At 35.9% G+C, this 13,300-nt stretch overlaps 1 protein-coding gene across 26 annotated transcripts in view; it reads left to right on the forward strand.

Annotated features, from left to right (window-relative positions):
• Positions 1-13,300, forward strand: part of CTNNA3 (catenin alpha 3) — a 488,378-nt gene that overhangs the window by 354,200 nt on the left and 120,878 nt on the right. The window lies entirely within an intron of this gene.

Below are 13,300 nucleotides of genomic sequence, written 5' to 3' on the forward strand. Positions count from 1 at the left end.
TTTTGTGAGTAAGCATTGGAATTTGTTGTGCAGCAATGTTTCTGTGTTATTTTGTGTGTGTGATTTGGATCATAGTGGATAGGTTTTTCTGGAGGAAGGAGAAGCCCTTGTTCTGGTAACTATGTAAATTGCAATCACAGTGCAATTTGTCATATTCTGGAACTCAGGAGGTAATCTGAAGTTTCTTATGAAATGCCTTTCTTTTTTTTAAAGAAAGATGTTGTCTGTGAGTGAGAGGATGTTCTTTTTATTATCTACAAAATAAAACTTGATAATGCCTGTTGATACAGATGCTGGAAAACTATTAGTCAGGACTGGGGATTAAGAGATCTAAGATGCCTGGTTTTCTTTGTTTCAAAAGTTGAGATTACCCTCTTTGAACCCTGCAACATTGTTACAACATTGTTATATCTTCTATTATGTTAAAAAACACTTGTTTAATGTTTAAATACAATGAATCAGAAGGCCAAGCCTCAACCTGTAGGTACTTGTAGCATTAAATTTTAGATCTTCATCAGAGTTATGTTTCAAATTACTTCGGGTAGTTAAGTCATTAAGATAGCAGTCTGGAGAGTTGAAGTGACTCAAAATAAACTGCAGAACAAACTGAAACTACTTGGACAAGGAGTAAAGGAATGATTCAGATTTCTGGCTTATCTCTTGATCTAATAACTTTTCCATCAATGGTTCAAAGTTCTGGTTCATTTTCTTACTATGTAGCAAGTTAACAGATGAATACATTAGAAAAATTACTAATTACAGATTTACTTACAGCATGGCTATGGAGATGGGAAAAAATTAAGATGCTTTTCAGACTCTTAAGATTAAATGTTATGTTTTCATGCCTGCTTTCTTGCATCTGCAATAGCAAAATGCCATGCCATGCTTTTTGAAAGAGTAGGCATGTAAGAGATCTCTGTAGAGATTTATGCAGTTATTTAAGGAGAAACAGTATTCAAACAGAAGGTAGATTCTACAGTTGGTTTCAGTACCACTTAGCTCAAGTTTGTTTGGCCTGATTGTAATATGCTTCAGGATAAATAAGACTTCCTTGTGCTGTAATTGTCAAGCTCCTTGTTCATGGTTCTCACTGAGTATAAGAAAATTGCCTGAAATTTTCCCTTTTTTGATGGAGACTTGAGGTGCATGTCACTGACCATCCAAAGTTGTCTTCTGCTGTCACCACTTTAAAGACTCGCGTGAAAGTTTTGTCAGTGCCGTCATATGACAACACTTGCTGGGTATATCCTCAGCTGTCTCCTGCTCTTCTAAGCCGTTTGTCTTCCACAACATTACGTAACTGCTACTTAAATGATTTAGAGAAATATTTTGTAAAGAAACGGATTTATTTATTTAGTTGACCTGCTGTTTAATGAGATGGATGTTTTTAAAAGGGAGAAAGGACAAGAACTATGTACAGCATTTAAGATGTAGGTATGTATTTAATATGTACCATAGATTATGGTAGCATAATGAACCCTTTCTTTCTGTTGCCTGCTACATACCTTCAGCATTGATATGGTTGCCTCGAAAGTTGAGTACAGTCCCTAATACACAGCCATAAATGCAAATTACTCCTGTAACACTGATTGCTTAGACTAGATGGCAAACATTGTAATGGTGATACACTTTTTAGATAATTGATACATTAGTAGGGATCACGTTTGGTTATTCTGTAACCAAGACACCAAGTTGGATCAGTATTGCATACTTACTTTGGGAACCTGCTTTGGTAAGTGTTGTGCCGTGAAAACCTGCTATTGTAAATCCACATTTTCTAATTCAAGGTTTTCTGTGCCGAAGGTTATGGGAATGTTCTAGTCATGAACTTCTTGTAGGCCTGTAGAGAACAAAAGTGAATGAGAAGGTGTGGGAAGTTACCTAGTAAATAGGCTGATGCAGTTGTAATTCCATTCGTGTTTGATCTGTCAGAATTCAGATTTGACAGTCTCTGGAGCACAATGGATGTATGAGTTTTGTACATTTTGGGATTAATTTTTTAAATGTTGATTTTCTAGCAGCTTGGTTGCTAATAGCTTTCCATCTGCAGCTGTGGCAGTAGCTTTTGATGGTTTTATGCAGCTTTGTAGGAACTGATCTGCTTGATTTTTGTAATGAGGCCTACTGGAAACATACGCATGTATTCTAAAAAATGGTATTCAAGTAAGCACAACCAAATAATAAAAGATTTTTGATCAGTGGCACTAAGAGTTCAAAGTGGTGATGCTACTAAGTGATGCTGCTGCTGTGGTGCAGAATGCCAGACTTTCTTGTTTCCAGTTATGATATAATACCTGTTATCTGATAGCCAGCTGTGTCATAGTTCTGAAACTTAGGAAATGTGCTTTGACTAGTGAAAGTCAATTTGCCAGAACAGGGTGTAGCATGTCAAACCCTTGTTTGTTTTTTTTTGTTGTTTGTTTGTTTTAATGAAATAAGAACATACATAAGTGCACAAGTTGAGCAAAAGGTGACTGCTGAAGTGATGATGTGTTCCCTTAAGGTCCCCTCTTGTGAATGTAATAACAAGCAGTAGGACACTGATGAGGTTTTCCTGATGACCAGAAAGCATCCTGCTCTTTGGAGTCTCCAGCAGCTGGATAGGACATGTTTTTGATTTCCATAAAGCTGGGAATCCTTAGCATGTCAGGGGAAAAAAAATAATCCAGTGCAATAGTGGAAAGTGCCGAGGCAAAAACAAACAAAAGCCCCTGAAGTTAAAAATTAATTAAAAAAAAAAAAATTGCCTCCCAAAAAACATCATCAACAACAAAGAAGTTTCATGTGCAACTTACAAAACTAGTTAATTATTAACTGGTTAAGTTATTTGGGATACTGACTGCAATAGGGCAGACACAAAGAGAGTATTCTCTTAAGTGTGCTGAAGTTTCTACATTTACTCTAGAATCAAAATACAGCAACAGATAAATTTGGTTTACGGCTTTCTTGGCATTATTTCTGACTGCGAACATACTATAAGTGCAGAAGCTATACTTCAGAGTAGTCTTAATTCCAGGATAGTTCTTTAATGTCTACATGCATGCACACTTACATGTATACTTTTTGAGGGTTTTTATATTACAACGTGACATTTAGTGCATATCTTTAAGCAAAAAACTTCAGCCTTTTCATGTATGTGCTTACAAAATTATGGGTTTTCCCATTTTTTTTTTTCCATCTTTTATTGTCCTGTTGCTGCTCCCTGTGGAAAGAAACCAAAAACCACCACACAACAAAACACACACACAAAAAGAAACAAAAACCCATGCACTGTAAAATACCACCATCAAAACCTAATGTTCTGGTTATATACAGGATGTAATGGAAGGTCAGTGTCCCTAAGAACTACTTGTAATTAGAAAAAGGGATGTCCAGGTCAGGATTCATACGAGGTATGCTCAAAAATGCAAACACTTGGCATTACTCAGTATAAATATATCAATGTGATATAAACTTGGTGTATGGAAAACAGTGTATTAATTTGTATGGCTTCCAGGTAGTAAACTCACACCTTATTTTTGTTTCCTCATTTCTCATATTGTGTATCTCTATACAGAGACCAGTTCTCTAAGTCGTCTTCAGTGACGTTGATAAATGTGTGTGTGTGTGTGGAATTTGGTCGGATACATAACATGCAGCTGTTGAAGTGGTTTTCATTTAATACAAACATTCACAGGAAATACCAAAAAGCCTCTTAATTTTGTTGTTTACTAACTAAATGGGGGGAGTGGGGGGGAGCTTACAGCTTTCCCTGTGAGCCAAATTTTTTGTTCTAAAAAGCAGACTTTGAAGAAGGCCTGGTAATGGAAAGTGAAGTATGTTATGTCTAACAAAAAGGATGAGAAAAAGCTTCAAATAAAAACTGAAGGAAAACAAATCCGCAACAGATGTAGCAACTCTGTTTTTCACACAGAATTGTGTTGTAATGCAGGGGTAGTCTTCTGGGGAAGATTGTTGAGGTAATACCCCTGTATTTGTTTTTGATAGTATGCTTCGACAGTATGAGAAGGGAGGCTTAATATTAGAAGAAGCAGGAGCTGATTGGCCAAGAAGGCTTTTCTTCCTAACTTCACTTGCCAATTAATTGTTTTACATTTGTTAATATTTATTCTGTGTATTGGCCATTGTATCAAACGATTACTATATGCTCGTATAATATTCAGTATAGCAAATAAAAAGCTGTTACATGAGAATATTATTGCACCTGAACAGTTATCTAAGAGGGACAGATGGCTGTTATCTTTTGACAAGATTTTGACTGAAATAGCTACTATTAACATGGTATGGTCTGCTATGTTACACACATTGTAACAGGTAATGCAAAATTATCCCATTATACACCAGTAATCTAGCAGAAGGAAATAGGTAGTTAATTTTCATTGTTAATCCTTCTCCCCCAAGGAAACTGAATCTTTAAGTGGGTAAGTTGACCAATTCCTCCAGGTGATCCAAAGGCAGACGTTCAGCATTCCCAAGTAAAGGCAGATTTCTTCTATGCCGCTTGGCGCAAACTAGGAAGATTGCCAACTCTTCATTCTATGGCATTTGTCCTGAAATTATTAACAAGGTTATTGGCTGTGCATTGACTTATAAGGGCTGTGCTTTGAACTATTTTACTGTAATCTGGCTAGTTATTTGACTGTTTAAATGATTTTCATTACCTATAAAATAAGGATTGAGTTGAATAAAAAATTCTGTGTAATCCCTGGCACGAACTAATTCTTTGAGATAACCCATTATTCAGAAAACATTGCTTTTGTCATTTTTAGACTTAATGATTTTTGATTTACTAAGGATTTTCTGAGTTTTAAGAGAGATTTTCATGAAGTTAGTAATATTTTAGATAATTTGGGTTTTGGATGTGGAATTTAGAAAGCAACAATAAATTTTATATTTCCTAGCCATAGAAGGGCAGAAAACAGATTTATTTATGCCCTGTATAGGGCCAAGTCGTTTTTCACCTAAGGCAGTAAAACTGCAGACTTCAGCTCTTCTTTCTTGGCAAAGCAAATGATATGGAAAATTGAATCTTTGCTTTCCTAGGAGTGAAAATATAACTCCTTTTTTTTTTTTTTTTGGTAGTTTCTATCTGCTTTGATTTATCAGCTCTGTAAGCAACTGTGCTTACAAAAGGGGCAAATGGGTTACAAAAAGACTGAGCAAAGGCTGGTGGAGTGTTTTTTATGTGAGACAGCCTTCTTGCTTATATGCTGAATGAGAATCTTCTCTTGCCTCTCTTGTATTTAAGAACTCTGTCCCATACAGTTCTCCTAGTAGACTGCTGAAAAGCTAACAGGATTGAACAAACAAATAATGGGAAAAAAACCACCACCTCCTCACCCCACCTCCCAAAGTGGAAGGGAAGGTCTAATTCGCTCCCCACCCCTTTGTAGTTCATCTGCTGGGAAAAGAAGCCTCCCAGAATTTTAGCCTGAGGACTGTAAAGTTGGCAAAAGGGAAACTGTCCTGTGTTTTCTGAGAGGGGATGTTCTGAGGAGAATAATAAATGCTTTGGATATTCATTGCTATTTAAACAAAAATGTGAGGCCCAGAGTGGAGATAAACCGGTTGTCCTGTGTATTCTGTGAACTGTATATACATACATTGTAAAATAAGATTTTGTAAGGCAAATAACTTCTCATCTAATAGTTAAAGGGAAGCGTGAAAAATAATCTAAAATAAGTCTAAGATAACTAACTAAGAAGAAAGAAAACAAGGCTGAGAGGTGGTGTCAAATGTTCTGATGAATTTTATGACGAAATGTTTTAAAATGGACTTGCTGATGCAGATCAGGAATGTTTCAGTAATTTGTAGAGCCTGGATATGTTGTCCTTAGACCGTGTCCTTTTAGGCTCAAAGTTCTTACCATGTTTTCTCTGTATCACAGAATCATAAGTCATTCAGGCTGGATGGAATGTCAAAGTGTAGTTCACCCTCCTACAAAGTTCACAGCTTGGCCAGCTCTGACTAATCTCAACTCTGATTTCAGACCAAGTCCAGAGATTTCACAACCTCTTTGAGCAACTGTTCTATTCTTGTGAACCTCATTATCCTCACGGTTTTGCTGGCTTTTTTTTTTTCAGATTGTCTTCTGTTTCATTTTGACTATTCTCTCTCCTTAACCGGTGTCACGTCTTAGTAAAGAAGTGAAAGACCAGAGTCAATTAATCTGTTAATGTAGAGATAAGGTTACCTGGCAATGTTCTTCTAACATGCTATGTTATTTATTTCTAAGAAGTAGCATTGGAGATGAGGCATATATGCTGATTAACTAAGTTATCTGTTCTTAGATCTGTAAGGAAATGCTTGTAGTATTAGGCGCAAATGTTTATAAATGGTAGGGGTACTTTTTGGAGCAGTTTAGTAAAGCTGGTTTTATAATACAAGTCCGTTGAAGTATTCTTCTCTATGGAATAGAAAGGGGGACCATTTGTCAGTCCTTGTATTTGTGATCAGATCTAGGAGATGTACATGTACCATATGAATTCTGATGTTACTATCATAGCGTTGCATCCTGGTTTGTCCACAGTGGGTGAAACAAAAAATGATCTTATAGTTCAGTGCTTCCTAGCACTCTAGTCTAGGCCAAAGGGCCTTCCTTCTAGTTGGTGTTTTCAGGAGTTGCCAGGATCAGATTCAAGTTGAAGGGATTTATTCTGTTGTGCTGCAAGAAGCTGGAGTTGTTGAATATGTTTTTTTGGAGAACAAATTGCAACTTTTGTAGGTTTTTACTGAATGTTGGTTGTAGTTACTTGGGTGAAGACAATACCATTTTAGGAGAATGTAGTTAATAATACAGTTACGCACATTTACAGTCTGAATAGAAGTATATTTACATTGTGGAAGAGTGATACATTTCTTTTTATACTTCGTAGTTTCCTTTTTCATGTTCTGCTGCAGTTTTCAACTATTTTTTCCATTCTTGTCCTATAAAATCAGCACCATATTACAGAGTACTAACGCATCAAAAATTGTTCTTTGTTGCCCTGGATATTATCATGAATAATGGGAATATGGAACCATCTCCTGTAACTTTCAGAATCAAAATTGAGCTAACCATTTGCAGCTTTTTTTTATAGCAAAAGGAGAGGAGGGGGCACTTTGAAGACCTAATTCAGCTGAATACACTCATATATAAGGATGAGGGGAATTGCCCCTAAAACATACAGTTTCTCTCTGATGACCTATGAAGGGTATGTTGAAGTTGAGAAGGCCAAATGAAGAGGCTGGGGGACAATTGTATGTGTGCATGTCACCACTGCGTGTTTGTGGAGACATTTCCTTGATCTTGTAGGCCTGGGGAGAAGAGGACTGTGGTTAGAGAAGTGACCCCTACCCAGCTGGGAATGCTTGTGTTTCTGCTTTTTTTCTTGCTTCTTTTTAATTCTTGCCAATCCAGGCGTTGATGCTTCTTGTCTACTTTATATCCATCTTTCCTTTATCAGTCTCCATTTTTAGACATATAGATGGCTGTATGCTTCTGCAGAGTACTTTTGTCTTCAGAGATCTCAGAGCCTGGCTCACGTAAGGCTGTAGGAAAGCAGAAGGTCTTAAACATGCTGAGAGTTTAAGACAGTGCTTCCTTTATTTTTCCAATATCCTGGAATACATCTGGCTACTGACTGGAAAGCTGACAATCCAGGATCCTGTCTGTAGGCTCATTTTTTTTTCCCAAGAAATTGACAAAGACAGAAGTACAAACTGTTAATATCTCAAACCATCCAAAGCTTACTGGGATGATGTTAAAATGAAAGATGGAAAGAAGGAAAACTCCTGAAAAGATTAATATTGCTATAAGATTCTCACTCACGAATTTCTTTGTAATTTGAAAACTTCATTATTCAATTAAGCTAATCATTTTGGGCTTCCAACTCCGTAATTAATAGGCACTGTCTTGAAAAAATATTCTTTCTTTTGTTACTCTTTTGATAGTGGTGTTTTGTTGTTGTTGCTTTTTTCTTCTGTAGTTTTTCTGAGTTTATAAGCTAATGACTCTGAATCATTTATGCATATGTGAATGAAAATAAACCTCAAGGACAAGCTTCCAACTCAGCCAATATGTTATTCACCCTAAGGTAAAATACAAAAGAAATAGAAACTTAAATAAACATTTCCTGTAAACAAAAATGAAGGTCATATTTCATACTTCAAGATGAATTGTCTGTATCTGAAAATGTACATGTTGAAATGATCAGTGCAAAGAGTTGTTGCTTCTCTTTCTCTTCAAAAATTATCTTCCACAGATAGTGATAGATCCAGAAGAGCTTTCACTACCTTGTTGAGGGGAAACTTATTGCAATCCACTCTTGTCTGCCCACATTCATCTTCATGTTCTGTCACTGAGTACAGTCGGTTTGGTCATGCTCGAGTTGGTATTGTTAAGAAGATGGGGAACAAACAGTGCTGGCTTCTGTCCTTCATTGGCCTGGAGGCCAATATTTTTTTTCCATTATTTTCCCAGGAACAGAGGTGAAGCCATTGCTTCCTACATCCTCCTCTTTGCCTTTTTTTAAGATGGATATAACAATAGGCATTTACAGGTATTAAAAATGAAATATGCAGTTGTATGTGTTTAAAAGTGAGCATTTTGGAAGCATTGTGAATTTAGTTGCGGAGTAAATATTGTACCATTGTGCACCATGCTGCTCAATACCATTCTTGGTCTGAGCCAGAATAGCAGTGTTGTCAGCTAGATTAGCAACAAATAATATTAGAAAATATCATCTAGTTTCTTAATTTTAGCAGATAGAATGTATTTAGTTAATACAGTCAGAGAAGAGAGGACATTTATTTTCATTTTTTTCTGAGTAATTCTTTATTTACACTTCTTTATTTTAAATTCTTGTATTGATGTTTCCAGTGACTTGCAACATGTAGTGATTACCAGTGATCTCTTGCTTGAACAGTGACTAAGACACTGCCCTGCTTGTAGAATGTAGATACTCTATTAATACTGTTAAAAGAGGCCCAAGTACCAAGAAGAAAATCTGATTCACCAGATTGCTCATGGAGATCTAGTGCTGAGTGTTCTCTGAACTTTGGTATGTAGGAAAGAGATGGGAATTCAGTGCAGCATTTTTTTTTTTTTGGTCCAAATAGAGGAAGAAGAAGAGTGGTTGGAAAGGTAGTTTACTTCTTTTACAAAGTTTCTTTGCTTGCTCTTTTCTCATGACAACAGATGATAAAAGACAGGAATAATTTTGGTTGTGTTTAAATATCAATACATTTCTACATCTAATTTATTGGTTTAGGCCTTAAAGGCAAGTGTGTTTTATTTTCCATCTTTTCTTCAAGAGACAAATTGAGTTTTCTAATGTCTCTTCATAGATTTCTTAAATCACTATTTTTTTTTATTTTAATTTTCTTGGAATGTCTCCATTTGGCCTACAACTTTTTTGAACTGAATGGAGAAACTTTAATAGAAGTGCTTTAACAGAGGCTTTACTAGTGCCATATGGAGTGGAAGGGCATCACCCGTCTTTTTTCTTCAAATGATATGCTAAGTAAGAGCCATTAGTTTTGTCCTAGAAATAGTCTGAGTCATGTCTTTGTCAAAACCAGCTTTATTATATGATGGTTAGCTCAGCTGAGATAAGTTTTGACCAATACAGTTAACACCAAGATCCCAAAGGAAAATCAGAAGGTACAGTGCACCACTCGTGATAATTGCTGTGGTGACTGTCAATCTGACAAGTTCTTTAAAAGTCTGTCAATCCACTGTAAGAATTAACTCTTAAAAGAAATTTTCTCAATCAGGACGAAGAGATGGTACATTGTCGTAAACTTCCTTTTCTGCTTTGGAATGTAGGATACCTGGATGAAAATAAAAAGTTATCTAATGCATTTTATGTAATAGGAGGAAGCATTTATAAGAAAGTTGCAGGTTAAAATGATCTCAGCTGGCCTGTCATCAATGCTGTCTTTCTCCTTTTTCCTTTAATTTCTAAGACAAATGTTACAGGCTTGCTTGTGCCCTGCGGAAAATAAGTTAAGCAGTGTTTAAGCTATTGATTGTGAAGTACCTCATCTGGGAAGAGCTTCAGATTATAGTGAGACTGTGCATGTAGGCTCTGGTATTCAGAAAGGCTACCACTCGGTATTACCAGTGTGTGGGAATATAGCCATTTATTCTCATTGAGCATGCGTATTTTCTGTGCATTCTGTCATACTGACAAGAGCTCATGAGTTTTTGACAAACACATAGCATTTGTATCAAGTTCTCATCTGATCCCTTGTGAAAATTAGGGATGTAGCAGGAAAAAATGTAGCAGATAAGGACACGTACTCTAGTACAAAGTGTATGGAAATATGCAGTTATTCAAATCTGTTTCTGTTTTGGTCATCTTTGAAACATGGTATTTGCAGGGTCTTATCATATCTTAATTGATATCTCTTGATATTTTTACATGCTGTGATAATTATATTCTAAAAAGACTCAAAAGTACTGTTACCAATTTGGAAGGAAGCAGCTAATGGGGACCTCAGCTACAATGTGCAGGTCTAAGGGTATTTGTGTAAAGCTTTTGGCCTCAAGTTTGCTTTTTCTTTCTCCATGGAAGTCTTGCCTTTGACTTCTCTTGGAAGGGTTTGGAAAAAGTGAGCTTTCCATTATATGTGCCATTCATATAGTATTTACATTCATATAGAGTAGTAGGCCACATGCAGTTTTTATTGGAAAGTTACTTGAGATACATGTAATTCAAGATAGCAAGTTATTTATGTTTTTCCATGGTTGAGATTTCACTTAGTAAATATCAGAAGAACTGAACCTTTCTATTTACAAAGCCCCTAAACCCGTTAGTTGTCATCTTTGCTGAGCAGTTAAAAAGCAATGTATCCTTCACACAAAGGACCTAAAAGTAGAGGTTGCTGCATCTAATTCCTTCTTAACACATCAACAGTAATAAACCTAATGTAATGGTGACTTGTAATAAACCTAATGTAATGGTGACTTGTACTTCTTCCTTTTAGACATAACTATGGTAACAAAATTGTTTTTTTGTTAGTTCTTTCTCCTGCATTCTTTGCCTGTCAGCCCTTAGGGCATTTCTGTCCTGCTTCAGCCTTTATCAACCATGTGCACATTCACACACTGGATTGTTTGTAAGTCTCCTGCTGCGGAAGGCACAAAGGGAAAGATGCTTGAAAAAAGAGAAAGTACTAACCTGTATAGGTAGCACAGGGTACTTCCCAAAATGTCTCTTTGCACCTTGTCATTTGCCCCTTTCTTCTGCATTTATTTATTTAGTGTGTTATAGTTGGCATCAGTGAAATTGCAATAGTTGCCAGTCTTGCTATTGCCCTCTTTTCATGTAGATGATAGTCCATGGGAGTAGTTAGAGAATTTGAGCAGGCTGAACAAACAAGGTGATCAAAGTCACTACAAGTAAACTTCCCTTTTTCTGCTGACCTTTGATATTGTGGACATGTCCCTGAAAGGATTTGGACAGGGACAAATACGTGTTTTCATACTCACAGAGGTGTTCTGTGATGTAGCAGTTCTGTAAGCTGAACCAGAATTCATAATTTTTGTATAGACAGAATCCCATGATACTCATGGTAGATGCAGTTTGTAATTCAGGATTACCTGTTTGATGTGTTTTGTCTGTTTGAGTTATCATGATTTTACAATTTTATTGTGTAACATAAAATGTAATTTAATGCTGACACACTGAATGGCAGTCATCTGAGTTAAAAAGAAGCATGTATACTGTGAATTATTTCATGCTTTAATGCAAGAGAAGTTTTACAATGGTACTTCTGAAGATAGAGCAAATCTGTTACCTTCACATCTTGTGTTTCTAATGTTGTTTTACAATAGTATCTGAGAGACAGCAGATTTTAGGTTTGTGTAGAAAAGGAAATTCAATAACAAAACTAACAGACACTTTAAAAAACCATTTAAGCTTAAAAACTGTAAACATACTCTTTTTATTTACATTTTATGGTTTTACCCTTTATACTGTAAATTCAGTTTTATATTTAGATTACTTTGTCTATAAAGAAATAGGATATGCCCTTCAATACTTGTATTATAGACTGGAATCTTAACATAATACCACATACTTGTTCTCTGTGTAACTCTTGACATAACTCTTGACATTCCTGATACTGTTCTTCAGCCTGAACAGAATTCTTGCTCAAGTCTGTTACTCTGTAGTTTTATGGCTCATATTTCTTACTTTAATACCAGTGTTTTTTTCTTTCATCTGTCTTCCTTCCTGATGCTGTTATTCTTTTTTCCTTCCCATTGCTATAAATTTGTTTATCAAAAATTATTTTGTTGAGCAGAAATGGAACTTTAATATTGCCACTGGAAAGGCTGAGAAGATGGATGTTCAGAAAGAAGCATAATAATCTCTTATAGAAAAATACTTGTGTAACTTTTCAAATATCATAGTATCATAGAATGGTTTGGGTTGTAAGGGACCTTAAACACCATCTAATTCTAGTCCCCCATTGTCAGGGACACCTCCCACTAGAAATGTGTTTAATCTCGAAGGAAGACAGAATCGGCTTACTTCAACTCCTGTCCTTAGCAAAGACACCACTGGGTACCTCTTTGGTTAACCGTATAACAAAGATCTCTTCAGCTCTCCACTGTGTGTTGTTTTTACTTTATCAAATGTTGAAGAAGCCATGTGAATGTTAAATATTCACTGTATTCAGAAGATTGCAATTACTGTGATGTATACTGTTGGTTTTTTTATAGTGCTGTGGAAGAATAGTCATGCTTTATTGCATCTGTCATCCCTTTAGTGGGATGATTTTGTGCATGTTTATTTTTTCTTTAAGCATTTCACTAGGAAGATCTTTTTTAACCCCTCTAGTGTCTCATCCAGGAACTTGTGTTTGAGATTTTGCTCTGTGTCACGTATGAATTTCACATATATTAACAACATCTCCCTGCCTATTCCCAAAATTCATGTTCATTTTTGTACTAGGAGTGTAGTATTTTGAATATAGTAGTATTTGGACAGGTAGAAGGTAATTATGACATACATATGTGTTCTAATTATTAAGGTAAAAATGCATAGTCTTTGGATATACTGCAGCAGATCATTTAAATCAAGTGGGCAATAAACCAATTGTCATACTGAGAAAAGATGAAGAAAAATACATTTCTTCATTTTTTCAATGTAGTTTTGAGTTTGTGAGGTGATGAATTCGAACGAGGGAAATTCTAATAAGGGAAAGAATATTGTAGGAATGAAAGCATAGCAAGAGGAAAGAGGAATCCTTTAGTTACGGCATGACAGCTGAAGGGGAGGGTATTGTGAAACAAGAAGGCACAGTGAAA

The sequence above is a fragment of the Anser cygnoides genome, chromosome 7 (assembly GCF_040182565.1).
Source record: "Anser cygnoides isolate HZ-2024a breed goose chromosome 7, Taihu_goose_T2T_genome, whole genome shotgun sequence".
Lineage (NCBI taxonomy): Eukaryota > Metazoa > Chordata > Aves > Anseriformes > Anatidae > Anser > Anser cygnoides.